This window comes from Lissotriton helveticus, chromosome 12, assembly GCF_964261635.1.
Source record: "Lissotriton helveticus chromosome 12, aLisHel1.1, whole genome shotgun sequence".
Classification (NCBI taxonomy): Eukaryota; Metazoa; Chordata; class Amphibia; order Caudata; family Salamandridae; genus Lissotriton; species Lissotriton helveticus.
Genome location: NC_136073.1, coordinates 840,629,534 through 840,642,734, shown reverse-complemented (window position 1 = coordinate 840,642,734; position 13,201 = coordinate 840,629,534). Strand labels below are relative to the sequence as shown.

At 42.8% G+C, this 13,201-nt stretch overlaps 1 protein-coding gene across 1 annotated transcript in view; it reads right to left on the bottom strand.

Annotated features, from left to right (window-relative positions):
- IZUMO4 (IZUMO family member 4) overlaps positions 1 to 13,201 on the bottom strand; it is a 275,614-nt gene that overhangs the window by 142,595 nt on the left and 119,818 nt on the right. The window lies entirely within an intron of this gene.

Here is a 13,201-nt window from a genome sequence, read left to right as displayed (position 1 = left end):
AAGCTAAGGAAATTGAAGGACTAATGACAAGATGTTTAGCAGTCGAATTAGATGTATGACAATCTTTTTTTTAATTTCTCTTGTATGCTTTTTTAAATGTTATGTACTGTGTGAACTTGTTTATGGTTTTAATTGACTAATAAAGTATATACATATGCTATATCTAGCGTCTTCCAAGGTATGGCCTATTCAATGTGCAGTCTATCTGCTCGAATGGCACTGACTCAATCTTACATGAGGTATTTATTATCTGTGTTCTCCACTACTTTAAGATAATATTCAATCCATTTTCCATTTCTGACCACTAATTAAGCAACATAACGGGGACGGTATATCCAGGACCCAACTCCACTCCTATGTACAACTAGAGTGAGTTAAATATAGGGTAATAAAGAAGCACATTTGAAAATGTATATTTATTGTCTATAGAAATGTTGCTCTGTATAATTTATTTTAAAAAACGTAATTCAATGTTAATTATTTGAAGCATATTTTTAAAATAAGTAACATAAATCAGACAGAAACGTGAGATTTATAAAAAATGTTTAACTGTCAGACTAAGCAATGTTCATAGAATCAGAACAACTTAAATATGTAATATAAACAAATTCTCTTCATCCATTCTTCTCAGCACCTGTCCACATTTCTTTCTATCCATCTTTCTCTCCATCCACCCTCGCAGACATCATAGAAGCCAGCACAAACCACAGCAAGGAGCTCTTCACCATCATGAAGGAGTTCTCAAACCCCGCAGCCGCCAAGAACAACTTCATCCCCTCCCAAGAACTGTGTGACACATTGTCGTCACCTACCCAGTCGGTCATTAGACAGACTTCCTTTCGTCTCTACACTTGTCTCTTCCCTTATCCTCACTTTCTCACCTCCTCTACCCCCCACTACTTTTCTCTCTTCTTTCTCTCCTCCCCTAATGTAGTGCGGATTGTCTGATGTAATGTGTAATTGTTGATCTTTTTCTATTATATTGTTGAACCACATTGTTCCACTTCCTTTCGTCTCTCCTGTCCTCTCTTCCCACATCCTCCCTCTATTTATGTCTCTCCTTCTCTCCTCTCTCAATGTATTGAGACTGAACTATTTTGTCTGATGCCCGATGGAGCTACCTGGTTTAGCTATAGGGGAGATGGGCCGTGGATTCCCTCCTTGGTCGTCACCTACCCAGTCGGTCTTTAGACGGACTTCTTTTCGTCTCTCCTTATTGTCTCTTCCCTTATCATCACTTTCTCACCTCCCCTGCCCCCTCCACTACTTCTCTCTCTCCTTTCTCTCCCCTCCTGAGTGTATTGCTTATTTTTTTATGTATTGTGTAATTTGTTGAACTTCTTCTGTTACATTGTTGATTCTCATGTAAAGCGCTCTGATACCGTTGGGTCTAGCCAGCGCTATATAAAACTCTTTTAAATAAAAAAAAAAAATAAAAAAAAAAAAATACAAATTTGCAAATTTCTACCACTACAAGATCTCAGTTATCTAGGAAGACTTCAAACCCCGAACCCTCGCCACCAACAGCTTCAGCCTGCTCACACCCTTGAACACTAACCCTGAACACCTGATCACCCATTAGGACCTTCTCACAACTCAAACCACTATCTCTATAATGATTTTGGGGCACTTGGGAGCTCCCACGGACCCCTGTCCCCACCACATTTTCAACCTCGGGAGCACAACGATTGGCAGCAAGCTCAAGAAAATCCTGAACACCTCCATCGTCTCAACCTCCTTCTCTGAGGAATGGAAACATGTTGAAGTGAGGCCCCTCCTGAATAAAACATCCACCAACCCAGCAGAACCGAAGACCTACTGGCTCATCTGCCTGCCCCCTATTCCAGCAAAGGTTCCCAAGAAGGGAATCAACCATCAACTCACCAGATAACTGGAACACAACACATCCTGGACTCCACTCAATTTGGATTCCCAGCCAACCAATCAAGTGACTTGCGAATCTCAACCACTCACCCGTAAGGGTCTCAAAGAGCTGGGGGCAATGGGGGAGGGACTGCTGATCCATCGAAGGCACTGTAGTTCTTGGCGACTGTGAATTCGTTGGTGAGGGAGGGGATCAGCTGGGTGTCGTCGGCATAGGAGACGATGTTGAGTTTGTGGTTCTTGACGATGGCTGCATGCCGGGGCCATGTAGATGTTGAAGAGAGTCGGGCTCTGGGAGGAGCCCTGAGACACTCCGCAGCTGATCTTTGTGCGTTCAGAGTGGTGCAGTGGTAGTCTTCCTTTAGTGTTCGGCCGGTAAGGAAGGAGCAGATCCATTCCAGGGCTTTGTCGCGGATGCCGGCACCGTGGAGTCATGTGCATAGGGTGTAGTGGAAGACTGTGTCAAAGGCGGCCGAGAGGTCCAGGAGGATGAGGGCTGCAGTTTTGCCTCGGTCGAGGAGGGTGCAGAAGTCCTTGTGGCAGCGAGGAGAGAGGTATTGGTGCTGTGGTTGCTTTGGAAGCCGGATTGGAAGAGGTCCAGGATAAGGTTTGCTTAGATGAACTCGGAAAGTTGGGCGTTGATGGCCTTCTCGATTACCTTAGCTGGGAAGGTGAGCACACAGCACCTAATGAGCCATGATCGCAGCCACCGACATCAGGGTCCTCCTGTACCACGGCAAAACTGCAGTCCTCATCCTGTCCTATTTATTTATTTATTTATTTATAAGTTTATATAGCGCTTGAATCACTCCACCAGGAGTATCTCTGCGCTTTGTGACCAGCAAATTAACAGTATACGATGGAAAGGTGATTAGATTTCATTTTTAAACAGGATAGTTTTTAGCTGTTTTCGGAAAGTAAGGTGCTCTTTACATAGCCTTAGGGCCAATGGTAACTATCAGCCGCCTTTGACACCATCTCCCATCACATTTTGATCAAAAGACTCCACTACATCAGGCTCACTTCACCGGAAGAACCCAGAGACTCCGTCTCCCATCGTTCACCTTGGAGCCCAAGAAGATAATTTGTGGCTTAACTCAAGGATCATCCCTTCAACACGTACATGACCCCCCCTGACCAACGCCGTCAGCTTGCATGAACTCAACATCATCTCCTACGCCGACAACACCCAGCTTGTTCTCTTGCGGTCAGAAGACCCCTCCACCACCAGAATCAACTTTCACAGATGTATGATGAATGTCACCGACTGGATGAAGGACAACTGTCGCTGGCTTAACACAGACACGATGGAAGTCCTAATCTTTGGGAACAATACCTCACCATGGAACTACGCTTGGTGGCCTGCTGAACTTGGCTCATCCCCTGTCCCGACAGACCATGGCCGCAACCTCGGCATCACCTTGAACAGCAAGCTATCTGTAAAGAAACAGGTAAAAGCAGTCTAATCCGCCTGCTTCCATAGTCTACGCATGCTCCACAAAATCTTCAGGTGGCTCCTAGTCAATGCCAGAAAGACCGGCAGGCAGGCCCTCATCACCAGCAGGCTGCACTACAGGAACACACTCTATGTAGAAATCACCACATGCCTCCTAAAGAGACTACAGACAATACAAAACTCAGCGGCAAGACTCATCCTCTACCTCCCCAGACAGACCCACATCACACCCCACCTCAAGAAGTTACATTGGCTCCCGATGCAGGAGAGATGTCAGTTCAAGGTGCTGACCCACGCATACAAGGCCTTGCACAAAGAAGGACCAGCATACATCAACAAAAGCATGAGCTTTCACCAACCGTCCAGACACCTACGATCCATCTCACTCTTCCTCGTAGAATCCGCCGAAGCAACAGCAGAGGACGCTCCTTTTCACACCTGGTGGCCAAAGCTCAGAATGACCTTCCCCTGCACCTCAGGACTACATCATCGCTCCGGCAATTCAGGACAACTGAAGACCTAGCTGTTTTAATGAAGAAGTAAACCACAAAGCAGTTCGCAACTCAAGAGCCTCGAGACTCTCAAAGGTGATTTGCAGCAGCATTTCATAAATTGATTAATTGATAAGTTCATCCTTCCATCATTCTCTCGATGTATCCCTCACCTATGCTTAATCCCTCCATCTCTGTATCTACCCAGGACACTGTCTATCCATCTCACATTCATCCACCCTTTCCTTCTTCCACCATTCATCCTACATCAATCCTTCTCTCAGCCCTCATTCCCTTTTTTCAAGCTTTGTTCCACTTGCTTCATCACTGCACTACTGCATCATACTATCTTCTTCTAGTTAAATTTGTGAGCTTCTGTTTGTAGACCAGCAATCAACGATCACATCAGAGAGCTATAAACATAAATTTTGAGGTTTCATGTTAAACAACTTCCAGAGCAAACCACGACTCAAACTGCCTAAGTGGGGGGTTCATGAAGACTCAGGATCTTAATATGGAATCCTAAAAGAACTATTTTCCACTGCTTGAATTAATTTCTGTGCCAATTATGGAACAGCAAAATGTAAGTTCTGTTCACATAGTTGTGTAAATTTTAGGGCTTGCACAGTGGTAAAAGTTTGCAGAATTTGCAAAAATGTGACCTTACTCCCAAAACTATTGTAAACAAGCATTGGCAAAGCAAATAGGTCTACCCTTTTAGTTACGCCAACGCAGACCTATTTGCTTTGCTAATCCTTTTTGACTGGGTTGTTCAATATGACAAAAACATGATGATATATACGTACACATGCGTCAGCACACAAGCGCAGGTAGTCCTAGTTTAATGATGCAGGCTTGTACATATGTCATGACGCAGCTGCTATTGTGTTCTTTGATGTAATTTACAGTTCCAACATGGAAGCAGCCCATCTTAGAGCAGTAAAATTAAAAAAAATATAAGAAAAGTGTGTCACTCATCACTCAGAGCCGTCTGACAGCAAATTGGAGCTGCAGAGCCCTGCAAAACAAAATATTGAAGAGGGTATGGGGCACAGATTCGAGGGAAAGGGCAACAATTAAGAGATAGCAAGAAAACACTCTTATTGAGTACTAAAAGCAAAATAATATAACATTAGTTCCCTAAATGTAAGTAGTGCATTGGTACAAATTATCCAATCAAAAGGATGGTAAAGAAGCTATTGTCCACGAGAGGGGAAGCACAAGAGGAAGGAAAGCCATTGAAAAAGAAGCAAGCAGATGACATTGACTACAAAACAATCTATGGCAAGCAATGGGCTGACCAAATGCACACTGTAAGCATTGGTATTGTCCACAACAAGTATTTGATAACAAACAGCTAAAGTTGCCTATAGGCAAGAACTAAAAAAAAAATTGAAATAGAATTTTCCAACTTTAAAACCTTGCACACTCCTAACGATAATAAAGGTTGAAGTATGGTCCACATAGAGAAATTAAGTAACTTCTATTGTGAAGCATGGTGGGAATCTATTGCTGCTGACTCCCTTCAAGGAGTAGTGCCTGCCTCCTCTTGTTCTTTAGAACGCTGCTGAAACACTATGCGCTGTTGCCTTCTTTTTCCATTTAAAAGGCAGTAAAAGATGTAACTGTCATTTAGTTTTCACAAGTGATGCGGTAATTTTCTCTAAAAAGGAAAACCACATTTGGCCAAAACAACCATTACATTGGCTACACATTTATTAATTCTAAATGGTCTTTTAGATAAGTCGTTTTGCATTCTCATTTGTATATTGATTAAATAAAATGTTCCAGAATCCTGCACAGGAGCCAGACTCTGCATTGCTTATGACTGTAAATAATGATCTCATGAAGGAGAAGTAACTATCTCTGGATACTTTTAGTAGTGTTAGAAACGGGTACAAAGGATGGTGGGGCAGTTGCACATTACAGGTTCAATTCACAATTCATTTTCTAGAAGTAGGTGTAAATTTCTTCAGAATTTTCAGATTTAAATCACACCTGCGAATAGTAAAAGAACTTTCTGAATCAGATCTTATTTGTGGGGCAGAAAGCAGCATGCCTAGCAGCACTGAGAAAGCAGAGGCATTCTGAATGCCTTTGAGAGCAATGAGATTGAAGTGAATTATAAGACACTGTAGCAGAGTGGAACATGGAAAAAAAGCTTTTAAACCTATTTCTCAGATATCAAAAATAGGGAACGTCAGCTATAGGAGCCTTACATTCCCGGATATTAACTAGACCCACCAGGCTGCTTCGGCATCTTGAAGATATGATATTATAGACCCCATTGAAACAGAACTTATTTAAAGATAGCAATTGCATAGGAGAGGCACCAAAATCTAATATTGAAGTAAACAATAACATAAGGGTAATCAAAAGAAAAAGCTTTTTTCAATAAAGAAACACAGGAAAAACTTGGAAAAGCAAAATTCATGTTTTGTTCCAACTGAGCTTATCCATCCATCTACAGAAATCTTTCTAGCACTGACTACTGGAACATCGATGTAGCCTTGAAATTTAGAGAAGATCGTTAGCAGAGGTAGAAGGGATGAGAAGCAGGCACTAACCAAAGGTCCAAGTGAGATACAACCTAAATGCCACTCACATTGGTGTAATTTCGAATCTTTCTTCACAGAGGTAACAGCCAGATGGAAAAAGATGTGTTAGAAAGATATCTCAAAACATCAACTAAAGAAAACATTCCACTGGTGGATATCTGGCATTCCATGGTCGCTAAATGGATAATCGTGCTGTTTTGAAATCGGTTTCCTACAGAAGAAGCTCTCCAAGTAGTCCCCGACAATGTTTCTCACTTTAAACAATTTTAGACATAGTTGCACACCAGATAGTATTGATAGCAAATGAAACGTGACATCACATGCCCTTCGACTTCTAATATTACTTGTTGTAACATTACATGCTTACATCCCTTGCTTGTCATCTGTCTCCCTCCATTGTCCATCTTCTCAATCTTACCCTGAAAGAGGGCCTTGTTCTTTTGGAATGGAAAGCAGCACAGGTCATGCCTATCCGCAAGAACACAAAGGCCCAGCTGATTGAGCTCTCTAATCTCCGTTCTATTTCTCTCCTCCCTTTCCTGAGCAAGTTATTGGAGAAGTATATAAACACACATCTCTCCAATCATGTCGAACCGATGGGCAGTCTTGATTCCTCCCAATCAGCAGGGGTGTGGAATTTAATAAACTATCTATTTGTCCATGTGGCAAGTTGCTTCATAAATCTACTTGTCCTGTAACAAAATCCACGTGTCCCTTTTTGTGCCATATAATGCGACGACAAATTATGGCAGCAACCTCATTATATAAAAACTCTGATAAAGCCTTTCTGATTATGCCAGGGCTCATACCATAGTAGGGTTAGAATACTAACAATTCCCATATTTTTTTTTTCATTTGAGCAGATCTACCTACTGGTTCTGAAAGTAGTGGTAAGCAATCGTTCCAGGGTTGGAAAGCCCTTTTAAGTCTATGCAAACCTATTACCTTTTATGTTTTGAGGGATTTCCCCAACTCTTCTCTAATGTTTACCCATACTGAGAAATGTTGAAAATTTACTCCGGACAATGGCAGACATAAAACTTGTTCTAGGTCTGTGAAAAAAGTGGTTGGAGGGAAAGTGAATTTGTAAAACATTCAAGATTTTTGCATGAGCAAATCTACACATGCATATTTGCTCATGCTAAAATGCAGTTCACAAATATTTTCCAGTACTATTTCTTGGCCTACTTCTGTAAATTCTTGTGAATTCACGAAAGATGTACATCTGCACTTAATGCGAGGACATATACCATGGGTGCACTTTTGAGACGTTCACTAATAATTGGGCCCCTTATTAGGTCTGGCGTTAACCATGATCTTTTGTGTTTAGTAAAATTCTGTCTCTCTCTCTCTTTGTCTTTTGGCTGGCTTCACTGTGAGTGACAGTATTCTGCTCTTTCACAAGGAATATATTGGCTCACAAAGTAGTTTAGTTCAGTGCTACTACAGTGGCAATGTGTGCTTTTTGAGACCAAAAACAAGTTTTGCGTTTGCCAATGTTTGTTATAATGGTGAAGGCCCAGCAGTTCCCACACCAATAAGGTTTTACAAAAAGCATGCCTAAACAAGACGCACATTGAGAAAACAAAAAGGCTGACCACCAATTTCAGGCTTACTGGCTTTGCCAGAGCTTGTTTATTTTTGATCCCATAATCTTATTGAGATAGGTTACACTGATTTTCCATTATGAATAAATGCCAGCATACATCAACACTTTTTAATAAATGATGCTGCAAAGAATTGGTACCTAAAATTTGACAGTAGTTTAGCTAAATGTATTTTCCTATTTCCATTTTTTGTGAACATTTTATTTTCAAAGCAAATAATCAATCTTGCTTTCAAGCTTCTGCAAATATTTGCATCTAATCAGAAATCATTCTGGGAGCATTAAACATAGCCTCATATTGCTAAACTTTGAAAACATGTGAATACATTTTTATACTAGAACCACTGTCAGTAGTGCAGTCTGAGCTTGCTACATTTATTTAGAGCGCTCACCCTAACAAAGTCTTTGCATTAATGAACCATAAATACAAGTTCGAACTGCATTAACACATGTATACAAATATTACCTAAACTGCAGACAATGTCCTTCCCTGATTCATAATGTGGTACTGTAAATTGGTAGCCAAAGGGTTTGTGCTGTAGAGGGTTGGGCCTACTTGTACCAAGGACAAAATGCACATGAAAACTTGTTGCCCTTGACCCCAAACAATATGTCCTGGGCGTCGGGCTATAGGAATTCCACATCCCTGAATCAGGCTTTCGGCCTAAATACAACACAGAATCTGCCCTACTAGCGGTCACCGATAACATCAGGATGACCCTAGACAGAGGCCATTCTATGATTCTGGTGCTGTTGGACTTATCCACCGCGTTCAACATGATTTCCCATCAGGTACTGCTGAGGAGATTGGACTTAGAGATCTGGCTCTTCAATGGCTGACAAGTTTTCTATCCTCTCGGTCGCAGGGATCAACCTCGGCCCATATAGTTCTGCTCCAACAGAAATGACCAAGGGAGTGCCACAGGGCTACTGCTTGAGCCCTACTTTGTTTAATATCTATGTGGCAACCTTGGCCAATCTGTGAAGGAGTTGTGGGTTTAACCCCATCTCCTATGCTGACGATTCTCAGTTGCTCTTACCTTTTGCAAAGTTTACTCCATCAGTGCAGGCCACCTTTTCTTCAGGAATGAGAAGTATTTCACAATGGATGAGGAGCAATTTTCTTCAGTGCAACGTGGGAAAGACAGAGATCATGCTTTTTGGCGAGGCTTAACTATTATGGACCCCCAACTGGTGGCCAACTGATTTGGGTACTCCTCCTGTTCCGAAAACTTGTGTCAAAAACCTAGGCGTCCGCCTTGAACCGGCTCTTACCATGAAGGAGCACGCTGCACAGACAGCCGGCGCCTTGTTTCATGTGCTGGGTCTGCTGTGTCGCATCCTTCCTTTGCTTCCAGAATTGACTCGGAAGACATTGACCCAGGCACTTATTTTAAGTCCTCGGAGGCCTCTCCGCTCAGGATCCAAATCCCTACTCGAGGTACCTGGAATTAAAAGGGCCAGATAGGGTGGGAAGGCCCTATCCTATCTGGGCCCTTACCATTGGAATAAGCTTCCTTTGCAACTAAGACAGTGCACGGATTATCTTCATTTTATGAAACAGCTCAAGACCTTTCTTTTTTGTTTTTGATCTTCAGCAGACAGCTTTTCACACGCTGCCCGTCCAAGCGGAGAGATACCCCTTCGGGGTCGATTCTGGCGATATATATATATATATATATATATATATACATAACTGGTAACAGATCAGTGTATAGCTTTCGTTTTAGAAAAAAAGAGTCTGTATAACAATAAAAAACAAGAATTCACAAAAGGCACAGAGAAAAAAAGCTCAACTAAAGGCCTACTAGCTACTAAATTGTCCTTAGGAGTGTTGCAAACTGCAGCATAGACACAGGGGTAACAACTGCTGCGCCTCCCTAAATTTTTATATGAACACCCAATAACATTGCTGAATGGGCACTTTGCCCCACACTCAGAACGTCAACAGTTCTTATTTGCTAAACATGCATAATTTCTATTATCAAACACCGATGGGTTGAGAGTTGCGGTTGGAATACACTAGAAGAATCGACTCAATTGTGTTTGATAATAACAAGTCATTCATGTTTTGAAACCTGAAGTAAGGTCGAGGATTGTGACCTAAACAGTAGTATAATTCCTGCATGCCCACCCAGGTGGCATATATACACTGGGATAGTGGCTTCTAGATTCATTTGGGACTTGATTTGATAAATGGAATTAGAAGCTTTGGGCCCAGTCTTAGGCTACCCGAGCAGGAGTCCGTCTCCGCTTTCTGTAGGTTGCCCCATTAGCTCTTCTTCACTGTCCTGATGAAGACCTGCACGCAAGGATGTAAAAATCACTATATGCAACAGATGGGTCGAAACGTTAACATTTTTGTTCTACCCTGAATTTAATACGTTGATCCTCAAGAGTGGTGCATCAGAATTTAGTAACCACCGGATCTTAGTAATGGATTAGAATTTCTGAAATGATAATTGTGTTTTCAAACAGGCTGTTTACAGTGGATCAGAAGAAGCATGTTAGCTATTGTTTCATACTAAAAGATAGAATTACTTCTAATTATATGATTTTACCTTCCTTTTCATCACCTTGCACATGAGCACCTCTATGATCAATTTCTTCTATGCACTTTTCGGAGCAACCGTTTTTCTGAATATATTTATATAGTTTTGAAAAAAAGATGCAAAATATCAATTAAATTTAATAATTTGTTGTATTATCTCTTCATTTTCTCTCACGCCATGACCATAATATGTTATTCATTACGGCTTTGTTAAGAATTTGCCAGCGGACCTTCAGTGGAATGGTCGTTTATGTTTGTGGTATTCAGTAGAATGGGGTTCCCCGAAAACTTTCTCAGATGGATAGAGATTCTATATTATGCCCCAACAGCTAGGATTAGACTGAATGGACAAGTATTTGACTCGATAGAAGTGAACAGAGGGACGAGACAGGGTGGTCCGCTATCGCCGATCTTGTTCACCCTGATTCTGGAACCTCTTGCCTGTAGGATCCGTCAGTGTCATAAGGAAGCTGCTTTACAGTTTAGCCTACACCCCCTCAGCATTTCCTTATACGCCGACGACATTGTGTTATTTAAGTGGCACCCTAATATACATTTAAACAATCTTATCAGAGAATACATTCTCTTTGAACGATACGCAGGGTTATGGATTAACTGGGACAAATCGGTGGTTATACCACTAACGCAGGCCACGACCCAACCAGAACTAGATTATCCCTTGAAATGGCAAACTGACCCGGTGAAATACCTAGGCGTGTGGATACACAAAGACCCAGAACTGGTCATTAGGGAAAACTATGGTAGAGCAGTGACTAAGTTAGATGAGCAAATAACTAGATCGATACAGATGCCCCTGACGTTGGCAGATAGAATAGCACTGCAAAAGATGATTATACTGCAGCATTTTTATACTTATTTATTAATATCCCAATCTGGCTGACACAGGCTTACTTTGCAGAGCTGTGGTCAGCATTACAGAAGCTGACGTGGGCAGGTAAACAGGCTAGGATTAGCTGGACTATACTGACAAACAAGAACAAGCATTTACAATGCAATGGTCTCAGCATCATTAAAGGTAGAGCTATTGGCATTGCTCATGACATTTCTTTTTTTTTCTTTAAATCATAAATAAATGGCATTGTCATTTACATTGTCAATACACAGCACTCTACACTCAACAGCACACACCACTCTGCACCTGCACTCACTGCTCTGCACACTCACTCTGCATTCTGCACACTCACTCTGCATTCTGCACTCCCTACTCTGCACTCCCTACTCCCTACTCTGCATTCTGCACTCCCTACTCTGCACTCCCTACTCCCTACTCTGCACTCCCTACTCTGCATTCTGCACTCCCTACTCCCTACTCTGCACTCCCTACTCTGCACTCCCTACTCCCTACTCTGCACTCCCTACTCTGCACTCCCTACTCTGCACTCCCTACTCTGCACTCCCTACTCTGCACTCCCTACTCTGCACTCACTACTCACTACTCTGCACTCACTACTCACTACTCTGCACTCACTACTCACTACTCTGCACTCACTACTCTGCACTCACTACTCTGCACTCACTACTCACTACTCTGCACTCACTACTCTGCACTCACTACTCACTACTCTGCACTCACTACTCTGCACTCACTACTCACTACTCTGCACTCACTACTCACTACTCTGCACTCACTACTCACTACTCTGCACTCACTACTCACTACTCTGCACTCACTACTCACTACTCACTACTCTGCACTCACTACTCACTACTCACTACTCTGCACTCACTACTCACTACTCTGCACTCACTACTCTGCATTCTGCACTCCCTACTCCCTACTCCCTACTCTGCACTCCCTACTCCCTACTCTGCACTCCCTACTCCCTACTCTGCACTCCCTACTCCCTACTCTGCACTCCCTACTCCCTACTCTGCACTCCCTACTCCCTACTCTGCACTCCCTACTCCCTACTCTGCACTCCCTACTCCCTACTCTGCACTCCCTACTCTGCACTCACTACTCTGCACTCACTACTCTGCACTCACTACTCTGCACTCCCTACTCTGCACTCACTACTCTGCACTCACTAATCTGCACTCACTACTCACTACTCTGCACTCACTACTCACTACTCTGCACTCACTACTCTGCACTCACTACTCTGCACTCACTACTCTGCACTCACTACTCTGCACTCCCTACTCTGCACTCCCTACTCTGCACTCCCTACTCTGCACTCACTACTCACTACTCTGCACTCACTACTCACTACTCTGCACTCACTACTCACTACTCTGCACTCACTACTCACTACTTTGCACTCACTACTCACTACTCTGCACTCCCTACTCTGCACTCCCTACTCTGCACTCCCTACTCTGCACTCACTACTCTGCACTCACTACTCTGCACTCACTACTCACTACTCTGCACTCACTACTCTGCACTCACTACTCTGCACTCACTACTCTGCACTCACTACTCTGCACTCACTACTCTGCACTCACTACTCACTACTCTGCACTCACTACTCTGCACTCTGCACTCACTACTCTGCACTCACTACTCACTACTCTGCACTCACTACTCTGCACTCACTACTCTGCACTCACGACTCACTACTCTGCACTCACGACTCACTACTCTGCACTCACTACTCACTACTCTGCACTCACTACTCTGCACTCACTACT